Genomic DNA, 12468 nt, shown 5'->3' on the forward strand with positions numbered 1-12468 from the left:
CGTCGTCGTACAAAATAGTAGAGAAAATAGAAATTGTTTCTTCGTCTTTACAAGAAAAAGGAGTAATTAACTGTGACGCGTTCACTAAAAAAAAATCCTTTTGTAGCGAATCATTTATTAAGAAAATAAAGAAGCTTACACAAAAGCGGAAAAAGATATAATATTAACTTGGTCCAGAGCATCTACCATTATACCTACAATGATTGGGCCATACCATTGCTATCCATAATGGAAAAGAACATTTACCTATTTATATAACAGATCGTATGGTAGGCCATAAATTAGGAGAATTTTCACCTACTCTAAACTTCCGAGGACATGCGAAAAATGATAATAGATCTCGTCGTTAACGTTAATTTGAACATCCATTTTAAATAGTAATGCATAAAGAAATATTACAAAATTGAATTCTTAGTAAAATGAAGTTCAACTCATTTCTTTTAGAATTCATTAAATGAATTCAATAATTCATAATAATAATAATAATCTTTTATTTAATGAAGAATTCAATCAATTCAATATTTTATTGATTTGTCAAAATAGACTCTTATGATAAAGAAGAACCTCTATACAGAAGCCTTGTCTTTTGGTCAAATCAAAAAAAAAGGTCATGTCTATTTTATTTACAACACACAGTACAAATAGTAATTGATGTGATTTGTACATAAATAAAACATTATGATACTTGAATTTCTATTTGAATTTTCTATTTGCTTTAGTTGAATATCTTCTTTTATTCGATTTTTTGAATTGTTTATTTTACAATAGTCGATGATAGTCACAATAGAAATTTCAACGAACTTAGTCAATGAGCTATAATGAGTTATAAAGATCTATCTATAGATAAAAAATACACAAATAAGAAATATCATTTTATGTAATTTTATGTACAGTAGTGGGGAATTATGGGACAAAAAATAAATCCGCTTGGTTTCAGACTTGGTACAACTCAAAGTCATGATTCTATTTGGTTTGCACAACCAACAAAATATTCTGAGAATATACAAGAAGATAAAAAAATACGAGATTGGATAAAAAATTTTATACAAAAAAATAGAAGAATATCCTCGGGTGTCGAGGGAATTGGAGAGATAAAGATTCAAAAAAGAATCGATCTGATTCAAGTCATAATATATATGGGATTTCCAAAGTTATTAATAGAGGGTAAGCCTCAAAAAATCGAAGAATTACAGACGAATATGCACAAAAAACTGAATTGTGTGAATAGAAAACTAAACATTGCTATTGTAAAAGTTACAAATGCTTATAAACACCCTAATATTCTTGCAGAATTTATAGCTGGACAATTAAAGAATAGAGTTTCATTTCGTAAAGCAATGAAAAAAGCTATTGAATTAACTGAACAAGCAGGTACAAAAGGAGTTCAAGTACAGATTGCAGGACGTATTGATGGAAAAGAAATTGCACGTGTCGAATGGATCAGAGAAGGTAGGGTTCCTCTCCAAACCATTCGAGCTAAAATTGAATATTGTTGTTATACAGTTCGAACTATTTATGGAGTTTTAGGGATAAAAGTTTGGATATTTTCGAAATAAAGAAAAATATGTCCTTCTTTCTATTCAATAATTCAATGTCCTATTTTGATTTTATATAAAACAAAAAAGAAAAAATTACTCGATTTTGATTCTCAAAAATTTATCTATTTTATAAGATTGAATCGACTAAAAAAAGAAATTAATCATTTTATAGAGGATTGCCATGCTTAGTGTGTGACTCGTTAGTTTTTTAGAATGATTAAAAAAAAAAAAGAAACCGGTTAATAGTATCAATTCATTTAAAAAGAACTAATAACCAACACATCACTTCGGATTATCTAGATCTAAAGAATTAGTCAAAAGAAAAAAAATTTAATAAAAAAAGAATATAGCAACTGAAAAATTGTGAAAGATAAAAGAAAAAAAAGATTATTTAGTTGTAAAGCAATAAAAATATATAGATAAAAGAAAAGGTGAAAGAAAGAGATTAAAATATATCAATGATATAGAATTCGAATATGTAAAGGTCTATGGGTCATCTCAGAAAAGATAGTGTATTAAAGCATCCTTAAAAATAAAAAAGAATAATATATATATTTTTTTTTTATTTTTAATGTCAATAAATTAAGAGCTCTGAATCAAGAAAAACTGATAATATTGATTCACGAAAAAAGAAATGAATATTCTATTCTAAAAAAATTTTATTAATTTTTAGCTATGAGAAAGGCTCCATTGTCGAATTAAAACCTAACCATTAATCGAGAGGCGATGGGAACGACGAAACCTGCAAATACTTAAGACTTAAGATTTTATTAAAAAAATCTTAAAGAAAACAAATCTTAATGATTTCTTAGGTGGGATGGCGGAAGAAACCTAAAAACAATCCATTTTTTAGGAGTTGTACCCTACATTAACATCTGAATTTCATTACATCTGAATTTGAGAATAAAAGAGTAAATATTCGCCCGCGAGAATTTTTCTTTTATTGAATTTTTTTATATTTTTGCCAATTCTAAGAATCGATATTGAAAACAAGATCTAAAAATTTCGAAGATTGTATGAAATCTCAAAAAATACCGAGATTTCGTTATTTACTAAACATATGACTATTTCTATTATTTTATCGATTAGATAGAATCTATATCCATATAGATATAGATATTTGAATTACTTCATTCGCGAGGAGCCGTATGAGGTGAAAATCTCATGTACGGTTCTGTAATAAAGATGGAATTGAAAAACAACCATCAATTATAACCCCCAAAGAACCAGATTTCGTAAACAACATAGAGGAAGAATGAAGGGAATATCCTATCGAGGTAATAATATTTGCTTCGGAAGATATGCTCTTCAGGCACTTGAGCCAGCTTGGATAACATCTAGACAAATAGAAGCGGGACGGCGGGCAATGTCAAGAAATGTTCGCCGAGGTGGACAAATATGGGTACGTATTTTTCCAGACAAACCGGTTACAGTAAGACCTACTGAAACACGTATGGGTTCAGGAAAAGGATTTCCCGAATATTGGGTAGCTGTTGTTAAACCTGGGAAAATACTTTATGAAATGGGTGGAGTACCAGAAAATATAGCAAGAAAGGCTATTTCAATAGCATCATCCAAAATGCCGATACGAACTCAATTCATTATTTCAGGATAATAAAAGAGAACCAAAGAAAATAGGTCTTTAGAATGAAAAGAAAAAAGGCAATAATAGGTTCCTTTTTTTTTGAACACAAAATATTTTTACTTCCTTTTTTAGATTGAAATAATAAAAAAATGATATGATTCAACCTCAAACTCATTTGAATGTAGCGGATAACAGCGGAGCACGTGAACTGATGTGTATTCGAATCCTAGGAGCTAGTAATCGACGATATGCTTATATTGGCGACATTGTTGTTGCTGTAATCAAACAAGCAGTACCAAATACGAACTTAGAAAAATCTGAAGTGATCAGAGCTGTAATTGTACGTACTTGTAAACAACTAAAACGTAGCAACGGTATAATAATTCAGTATGATGATAATGCTGCAGTTATAATTGATCAAGAAGGAAATCCAAAAGGAACTCGAATCTTTTGCGCAATCGCCCGGGAATTGAGACAGTTAAATTTCACTAAAATAGTTTCATTAGCACCTGAGGTATTATAAGAGGAAACCACGATATGGATATATTCTTTTTTTGTGAAATAGATAAATGTATCTATTTTATCTCAAAAATATATCTTTTGTAATAATTATTATTTTGAAGAATTCGTACTTATAAGTTTTAGAAGTAGCCATTTTTCTTTATTTCAGATTTATACTTGAAAACCTAAACAATATCTATATCTATCTATATATAGATATGGGCGAACGACGGGAATTGAACCCGCGCATGGTGGATTCACAATCCACTGCCTTGATCCACTTGGCTACATCCGCCCTTATAGTAAAAATGATCTATATCTCAAATTCTACCTTTTCATTATCCTTTTTTTTCTAACAAAGGAAAAAAAAAAAGATAAGGAATCATTAAATCAATCAAAAACGTATGTATAAATCTATAGAAATCTAAAAAAAAGATTACTAATCCAATATCCAATATAAAGGAGCAATATTAACAAAGTTGATATTGCTCCTTTATTTTTAAACAAAAACTCGTCTACTTTAAATTAAGATCAAAATTTTATCCATTAACAGATGGAGCTTCCATCGCAGCTAGATCTAGAGGGAAATTATGAGCATTACGTTCATGCATTACTTCCATACCAAGGTTAGCTCGGTTAATAATATCAGCCCAGGTATTTATTACACGACCTTGACTATCAACTACGGATTGGTTGAAATTAAAACCATTTAAGTTGAAAGCCATAGTGCTGATACCTAAAGCGGTAAACCAAATACCTACTACAGGCCAAGCAGCTAGGAAGAAATGTAAAGAACGAGAATTGTTGAAACTTGCATATTGGAAGATTAATCGGCCAAAATAACCATGAGCAGCTACAATATTATAAGTTTCTTCCTCTTGACCAAATCTGTAACCTTCATTAGCGGATTCATTTTCTGTGGTTTCCCTGATCAAACTAGAAGTTACCAAGGAACCATGCATAGCACTGAATAGGGAGCCGCCGAATACACCAGCTACACCTAACATGTGAAATGGATGCATAAGAATATTATGCTCAGCCTGAAATACAATCATAAAATTGAAAGTACCTGAAATTCCTAGAGGCATACCATCCGAAAAGCTTCCTTGACCAATAGGATAGATCAAGAAAACAGCAGTAGCGGCTGCAACAGGAGCTGAATATGCAACAGCAATCCAAGGACGCATACCCAGACGAAAACTAAGTTCCCACTCACGACCCATGTAGCAAGCTACACCAAGTAAGAAGTGTAGAACAATTAGTTCATAAGGACCGCCGTTGTATAACCACTCATCAACAGAAGCTGCTTCCCAGATCGGATAAAAATGCAAACCTATAGCCGCAGAAGTAGGAATAATCGCACCAGAAATGATATTGTTTCCATAAAGTAGAGATCCAGAAACAGGCTCACGAATACCATCAATATCTACTGGAGGGGCAGCGATAAAAGCGATAATAAATACAGAAGTTGCAGTCAATAAAGTAGGAATCATCAAAACACCAAACCATCCAATGTAAAGACGATTTTCGGTGCTGGTTATCCAATTACAGAAGCGACCCCATAGGCTTTCGCTCTCGCGTCTCTCTAAAATTGCAGTCATGGTAAAATCTTGGTTCATTTAATCATTAGGGACTCCCAAGCACAAAAATTCTCTATAATGCGAGAATTTGAGGACTTGTTATTCAACAGTATAACATGACTTATATACCAGTGTCAACCAATACTAATATCCATAGTATGTTCTTATTCATTAGTATGTTCTTATTCATTTCGGTTTATCCGAATTTACCTTGTTTATCCCATTTCATTGATTCATAAAAAAAGTTTATTTTCTATATATCATTCTATTTATAGAAATAGAGAATAGAAATATAGATATAATACAACATCGATCTACAAAAATGAGTTGCCCGGGACTTGAACCCGGAACTAGTCGGATGAAGTAGATAATTTATTCTTGAATAAAATTCAACAATAGAATAAAACAAGAAAAAATCCCTCCCCAAGCCGTGTTTGCAGTTTTCATTGCACACGGCTTTCCCTATGTATACATCTAAACCTTAATTACTTGCCTAGCAAAAGACTCTAAGAAAGTGAAATATAATATTTAATTCATTAACCCCGAATCTTGACTCTGACTACATGAGCATTTCAAAATCCTATATATAGATATAGAAGACTAAAAAAAATGATTTTTTTATCCTCATTGAATAAAAAGAAGGAAGTTCGTTTTATCAATTTACACCGATTTAAAAAATAACATAACCTATTTTCAATTATAAATAATTGACGAAATCGTTTCTTAAAAGAATATCCAAATACCAAATACGACCTCTATAAAACCTACGCAAAGTAAAAGAAGTTCTTGGAAAAATCAAAGAAAAAAGATCTTCTTCTGTAAAAAATTCTTGCAATAATTTTTCTGAACTTAATTTTTTCAAATAAATGCGCACAGTACTTTTATGCTTACGAGCCAAAGTTTTTATACAAGAAAACCGAAGTATATATTTTATTTGATAGAAACTCTTTTTTTTTGCAGATCCATTGTAATAATGAGAAAAATTTCTGCATATGCGCAAAAACCGGTCAATAATATCAAAATCAGATAAATTGGCCCAAACCGGCTTACTAATAGGATGACCCATTACATTACAAAATTTTGTTTTAGCCAATGATCTCATTAGAGGAATAATGGGAACTATTGTATCAAGTTTTTTTATAACAATTTTAATAAGAAATGAATTTTGCAACATTTGACTTCGTACTACTGAAAGATTTAGTGGAATACTTAAAAAATAGCCTAAAAAGTGAAATGAATACTGAGATAATTCGTTTATATAGATCGTTTCTAGTCCAGCCCAAATATCAAAATGACATTGCCATAAATATATAAAATAGTATTTCCATTTATTTATCAAAAAAGGAGTATTCTTTAAAACCAGAATTGATTTTCCTTGATATCTAACATAATGGATGAAAGTATCCTTAAAGAAGAAGAAAGTATATGAACAATTCTTAGTAGATACTTCTACAAGATGTTTTATTTTTTCATAGAAAAAAATTCGCTCAAAAAAAACGCGAAAATGTTTTAACTGTAACTGAGAGGATTTGTTACGTAGAAAAAGAAAGATAGATTCATATTCCCATACATATAAATTATATAGGAACAAGAAAATTCTTCGATTCCTTTTTGAAAAAAAAGTAAAAATCCATTTTTTTGGAGGAAAAAGACTATTCCAATTATAATAGTAATAAAAAAACAACCTTATTAAATGAAAGAAAGAGACATCTTTTATCGAATATCGCAGGATTTGAACCAAGATTTCCAGATGGATAGGATAGGGTATTCGTATATCTGACTTATGATTTAAATATATCAGTTGATCTTCGAAAAAGGGAAAGATCGAATGAATTGATTGAAAATTTTTATAAGATTTTACGATTTCTAATCCCCTTAAGGAAGAGCTAAATAATTGTAGAGAAAATAGAATCTCCACGACGATACCAAAACCTTCTAATATTATTTGAGAAAAAAAATGATAATTATAACCCACAAAAGTATTTTTTTTAGAATCATTAACAAAAAGAATGAAATGAGTCTGTTGATACATTCGAGTACTTAAACGTTTTACAATTAGTAAACTAAATTTATTGTTATAATCGACATTTTCTATAAAAAAGGACTCATGAGCATAAGCTAGTCCATAAATAGATTCCCGAAAAAAAAGTGGGTATAGGATGTCCTGGTATCGAGATCTACGGAGTTCTAAATATGCTTGATATTGCTCCATTAAAAAAAAAAAAGTCTATTTGGTCAAACAAAGAATCAGAGATTCATTGGATTATCAAATGATACATAGTGCGATATGGTCAAAACAGAAAATTATAGGTATAAATATATACCTAGAGAAGTAAAACCCATTAACGGACTCTCTCTAATCGATTTTTTGCCTAATTTTTGTTCTAGGATAACGAGCTAATTAAGAATCCTTTATTTTTTTTTTACCTAATCGCTCTTTTGATTTTGGAAAAAATATCTTTATCAATATACTCTTTCTTTTACACATTTATCGCTACCCCAAAATACCAAAAGATAATGGAAAATAGCTATATAGTTAGGACTCATAACAAAAATAAACCATTCACCAGAAAAGCTTTTCCCACATCAAGCACTAACCTATTTTTAACGTACAATTAGATGGGGTAATGATCCAAATAAAAAATAAATGAAAGCTCGATGCTTTTTGTTTCCCTATTAGAATTAGAACCACCAAGTTCTATCCCTTTATTAATCAAACCCAACGGAATTTTTTTTGTTACGAGCCAAAAATTCAAACAAAAATTTGAGCTGGATCCTAAAAGAATGAAATATTTTTAGAATTCTTCATTGATACGACATGCTACTTTTTCCAGTCATTCCTTTCTGGATCAGTCGTGGTTTTACAAGCTCTACCGATAGTATCGACGAACCCATTGCTTCATAGAAATGCGTAAAAAATAGAGTCGCTCTTAAAAGCCGAGTACTCTACCATTGAGTTAGCAACCCCATTACAATTTAAAAAATAAGGTGGATATTTATACCCAATCGCAATCAAAAAAATAAAATTACAAAATTGAATTGTCTAAAAAACTAAAAAAAGATATACCACCTATTTAAATACTATGTTCTTGAAATACTATGTTAGAGTTATCCATTATTATTATATATATAAGACTATATATATATTGGTATATATAGATCTAATATTTTCGTATATATATTCGTGTTTACCTTTCAATTCACTTACTTATTCATTAACAAAGTTTTTCTTGTTTGTCTCGCAGAAAGAAAACCAATGAACCTACCATTTGATGAAGTAATAACGCCTATTTAACGTAAGTAAGGTGATCAATTTATTCACGATCGGATTATATTTATTTGATACAGTGTTGTCAATATTAGTATTGAAAAAAAAATACAATCGAATAAATACAATCGAATTAATAAGATTTTCAATCTTATTAATTCGATTATTAGTATTATGTTAGAATTACTTATAAGAAAAATTATTTAAATATATATATATCTTTTTTTATTCTAAAATGATATTCTAAACTAAAAAAACGTATAAAATTATAGAAATATAGAAATCAATAGGAAAATACAAATTTCATATAGAAATGGAACAACTTCCCTATTATGTGAAATTCACATCGAAAAAGGCAATAGCCAGTTTCCCTTATAAATTGTAATCACTTTTTTCGTAAAATATCGTCTACTTACTATGCTTCTATTCCAATACGAAAGATAGAAATCTGTTTAATAATTAAGTATCTTTGTATTCGGCTCAATCCTTCTTTTAGGAAAAGATTGTGCCGAGTTTAATTGCAATTAATCCAAAGTATCCATTGCTTCGAATTCAAATAGTATCCATTGCTTCGAATTCAAATTTGATCTCCTTCCATACTTCGCAAGCAGCAGCTAATTCAGGACTCCATTTGCTAGCCTCACGGATAATTTCATTACCTTCACGAGCAAGATCACGTCCTTCATTTCGAGCCTTCACACAGGCTTCAAGAGCTACTCGATTAGCTACAGCACCTGGTGCATTTCCCCAAGGGTGTCCTAAAGTTCCTCCGCCAAATTGAAGTACGGAATCATCTCCAAAGATTTCGGTCAGAGCAGGCATATGCCAAACGTGAATACCTCCCGAAGCAACAGGCAGAACACCTGGTAGAGAAACCCAATCCTGAGTGAAATAAATACCACGACTTCGATCTTTTTCAACAAAATCATCACGCAGTAAGTCAACAAAACCTAAAGTGATATCTCTTTCCCCTTCAAGTTTACCTACTACGGTACCGGAGTGAACATGATCTCCACCAGACAAACGTAATGCTTTAGCTAATACACGAAAGTGCATACCATGATTCTTTTGTCTGTCGATAACTGCATGCATTGCACGATGTATATGAAGAAGTAGACCATTATCTCGGCAATAATGAGCCAAGCTAGTATTTGCAGTGAATCCCCCTGTTAAATAATCATGCATTACGATAGGAACGCCTAATTCTCTGGCAAATACAGCTCTTTTCATCATTTCTTCGCATGTACCCGCAGTTGCATTCAAGTAATGCCCTTTGATTTCACCTGTTTCAGCCTGTGATTTAAAAATCGCTTCAGCACAAAATAAGAAACGGTCTCTCCAACGCATAAATGGTTGGGAATTCACATTTTCATCATCTTTGGTAAAATCAAGTCCCCCACGAAGACATTCATAAACAGCTCTACCATAATTCTTAGCGGATAACCCCAATTTAGGTTTAATAGTACATCCTAATAGGGGACGACCATACTTGTTCAATTTATCTCTCTCAACTTGGATGCCGTGAGGCGGACCTTGGAAAGTTTTAATATAAGCGGTTGGGATTCGCAAATCCTCCAGACGTAGAGCACGCAGTGCCTTGAACCCAAATACATTACCGACAATAGAAGTAAACATGTTAGTAACAGAACCTTCTTCAAAAAGGTCTAAAGGATAAGCTACGTAAGCAATATATTGATTTTCTTCCCCAGCAACAGGTTCGATGTGATAGCATCGTCCTTTGTAACGATCAAGACTGGTAAGCCCATCGGTCCACACAGTTGTCCATGTACCAGTAGAAGATTCGGCGGCTACCGCAGCACCTGCTTCTTCAGGTGGAACTCCAGGTTGAGGAGTTACTCGAAATGCTGCCAAGATATCAGTATCTTTGGTTTCATACTCAGGAGTATAATAATTCAATTTATAATCTTTAACACCAGCTTTGAACCCAACACTTGCTTTAGTCTCTGTTTGTGGTGACATAAATCCCTCCCTACAACTCTTGAATTAAGAATTCTTGAAACAATAAGGTCTACTCGATATGACTTAGGAGTTAATGAAATCTTTTACAAAAATCAACTACTATTATCAATTAATCCCAAAGGTTCGTTATGTTATTATTAAATTAAACGATGGTATTTGATTTGTCAAATACATCATTATTGTATACTCTTTTCTATGTATGGCGCAACCCAATCTTTTTTTTTTTTCAATTTGATCTTATTTTTTAATTTTGAAATCGAAAGATCTAATCTAAATAATAATAATAATTTATTCTTAATCTTGACAGTGATATATGTTGTCTATGTAAATCCTAGATGTAAAAATAGGCAGCTTTCTCCCCGGAAAATAAAAAAAGAGGTCAAAAAATAGGGAAACAGAGGGTAAGTCTAAAAAATTGTCTACTGAGGAAATACGAAAGCCAATGATAAAAAAAATGAATTCTAAATTAAGGTACAGGTTCGAATTCCATACAGAATATAGATGATATTTTCTAGAATGATAGAAAAAAAGAAAAGACTTTCGAAAGATTTTATCCAATTGAAATTTTCAAAATAACTGCAGTAAGCTTAAGAATTCAATAATTGAATTTGAATAAGTAAGTAAACAGTTAAAGAGGATTGATGGAATAGTACCAAAAAAATGGAGTACTAACTCCCATTTCTTATTTCTTTTTGAATTAACCGATCAACTTGCTTTCTTATCGAACATTTCTTTTTGATTTAAAAACTTTTTCGGAAAAAAAAATTGGCTTTTGATATGCGAATAAATCCTCCTACTTCCGGTCCTGAAGTTTCTTCGATTGAAAAAAAAAATCTGGGACATATTGACCAAATAATTGGTCCGGTACTAGATGTAGCCTTTCCCCCGGGGAAGATGCCTAATATTTACAATGCTCTGGTAGTTAAGGGTCGAGATACTGTTGGTCAACAAATTAATGTGACTTGTGAAGTACAACAATTATTAGGAAATAATCGAGTTAGGGCTGTAGCTATGAGTGCTACAGATGGTCTAATGAGAGGAATGCAAGTTATTGACACAGGAACTCCCCTAAGTGTTCCAGTAGGCGGAGCAACTCTAGGACGAATTTTCAACGTGCTTGGAGAGCCGATTGATAATTTAGGTCCTGTAGATACTCGTACAACATCTCCCATTCATAGATCTGCGCCTACCTTTATACAATTAGATACAAAATTATCTATTTTTGAAACAGGAATAAAAGTAGTAGATCTTTTAGCTCCTTATCGTCGTGGAGGAAAAATAGGACTTTTCGGTGGAGCTGGAGTGGGTAAAACAGTACTTATTATGGAATTGATCAATAACATTGCCAAAGCTCATGGAGGTGTATCTGTATTTGGCGGAGTAGGTGAGCGTACTCGCGAGGGAAATGATCTTTATATGGAAATGAAAGAATCTGGAGTAATTAATGAACAAAATATTGCAGAATCCAAAGTAGCTTTAGTATATGGTCAAATGAATGAACCACCCGGAGCTCGTATGAGAGTTGGTTTAACTGCCCTAACTATGGCGGAATATTTTCGAGATGTCAATGAGCAAGATGTACTTCTATTTATCGACAATATCTTCCGCTTCGTTCAAGCAGGATCTGAAGTATCTGCCTTATTGGGTCGAATGCCCTCTGCTGTGGGTTATCAACCCACTCTTAGTACTGAAATGGGTTCTTTACAAGAAAGAATCACTTCTACCAAAGAAGGGTCCATAACTTCTATTCAAGCAGTTTATGTACCTGCCGACGATTTAACTGACCCTGCTCCTGCTACGACATTTGCACATTTAGATGCTACTACTGTACTATCAAGAGGATTAGCCGCCAAAGGTATCTATCCAGCAGTAGATCCTTTAGATTCAACCTCAACTATGCTCCAACCTCGAATCGTTGGTGAAGAACATTATGAGACTGCGCAACGAGTTAAACAAACTTTACAACGTTACAAAGAACTTCAAGACATTATAGCTATCCTTGGCTTGGACGAATTA

This window comes from Vigna unguiculata, unplaced genomic scaffold, assembly GCF_037176805.1.
Source record: "Vigna unguiculata cultivar grain cowpea cultivar isolate G323 ecotype 2 unplaced genomic scaffold, ASM3717680v1 ptg000158l, whole genome shotgun sequence".
Classification (NCBI taxonomy): Eukaryota; Viridiplantae; Streptophyta; class Magnoliopsida; order Fabales; family Fabaceae; genus Vigna; species Vigna unguiculata.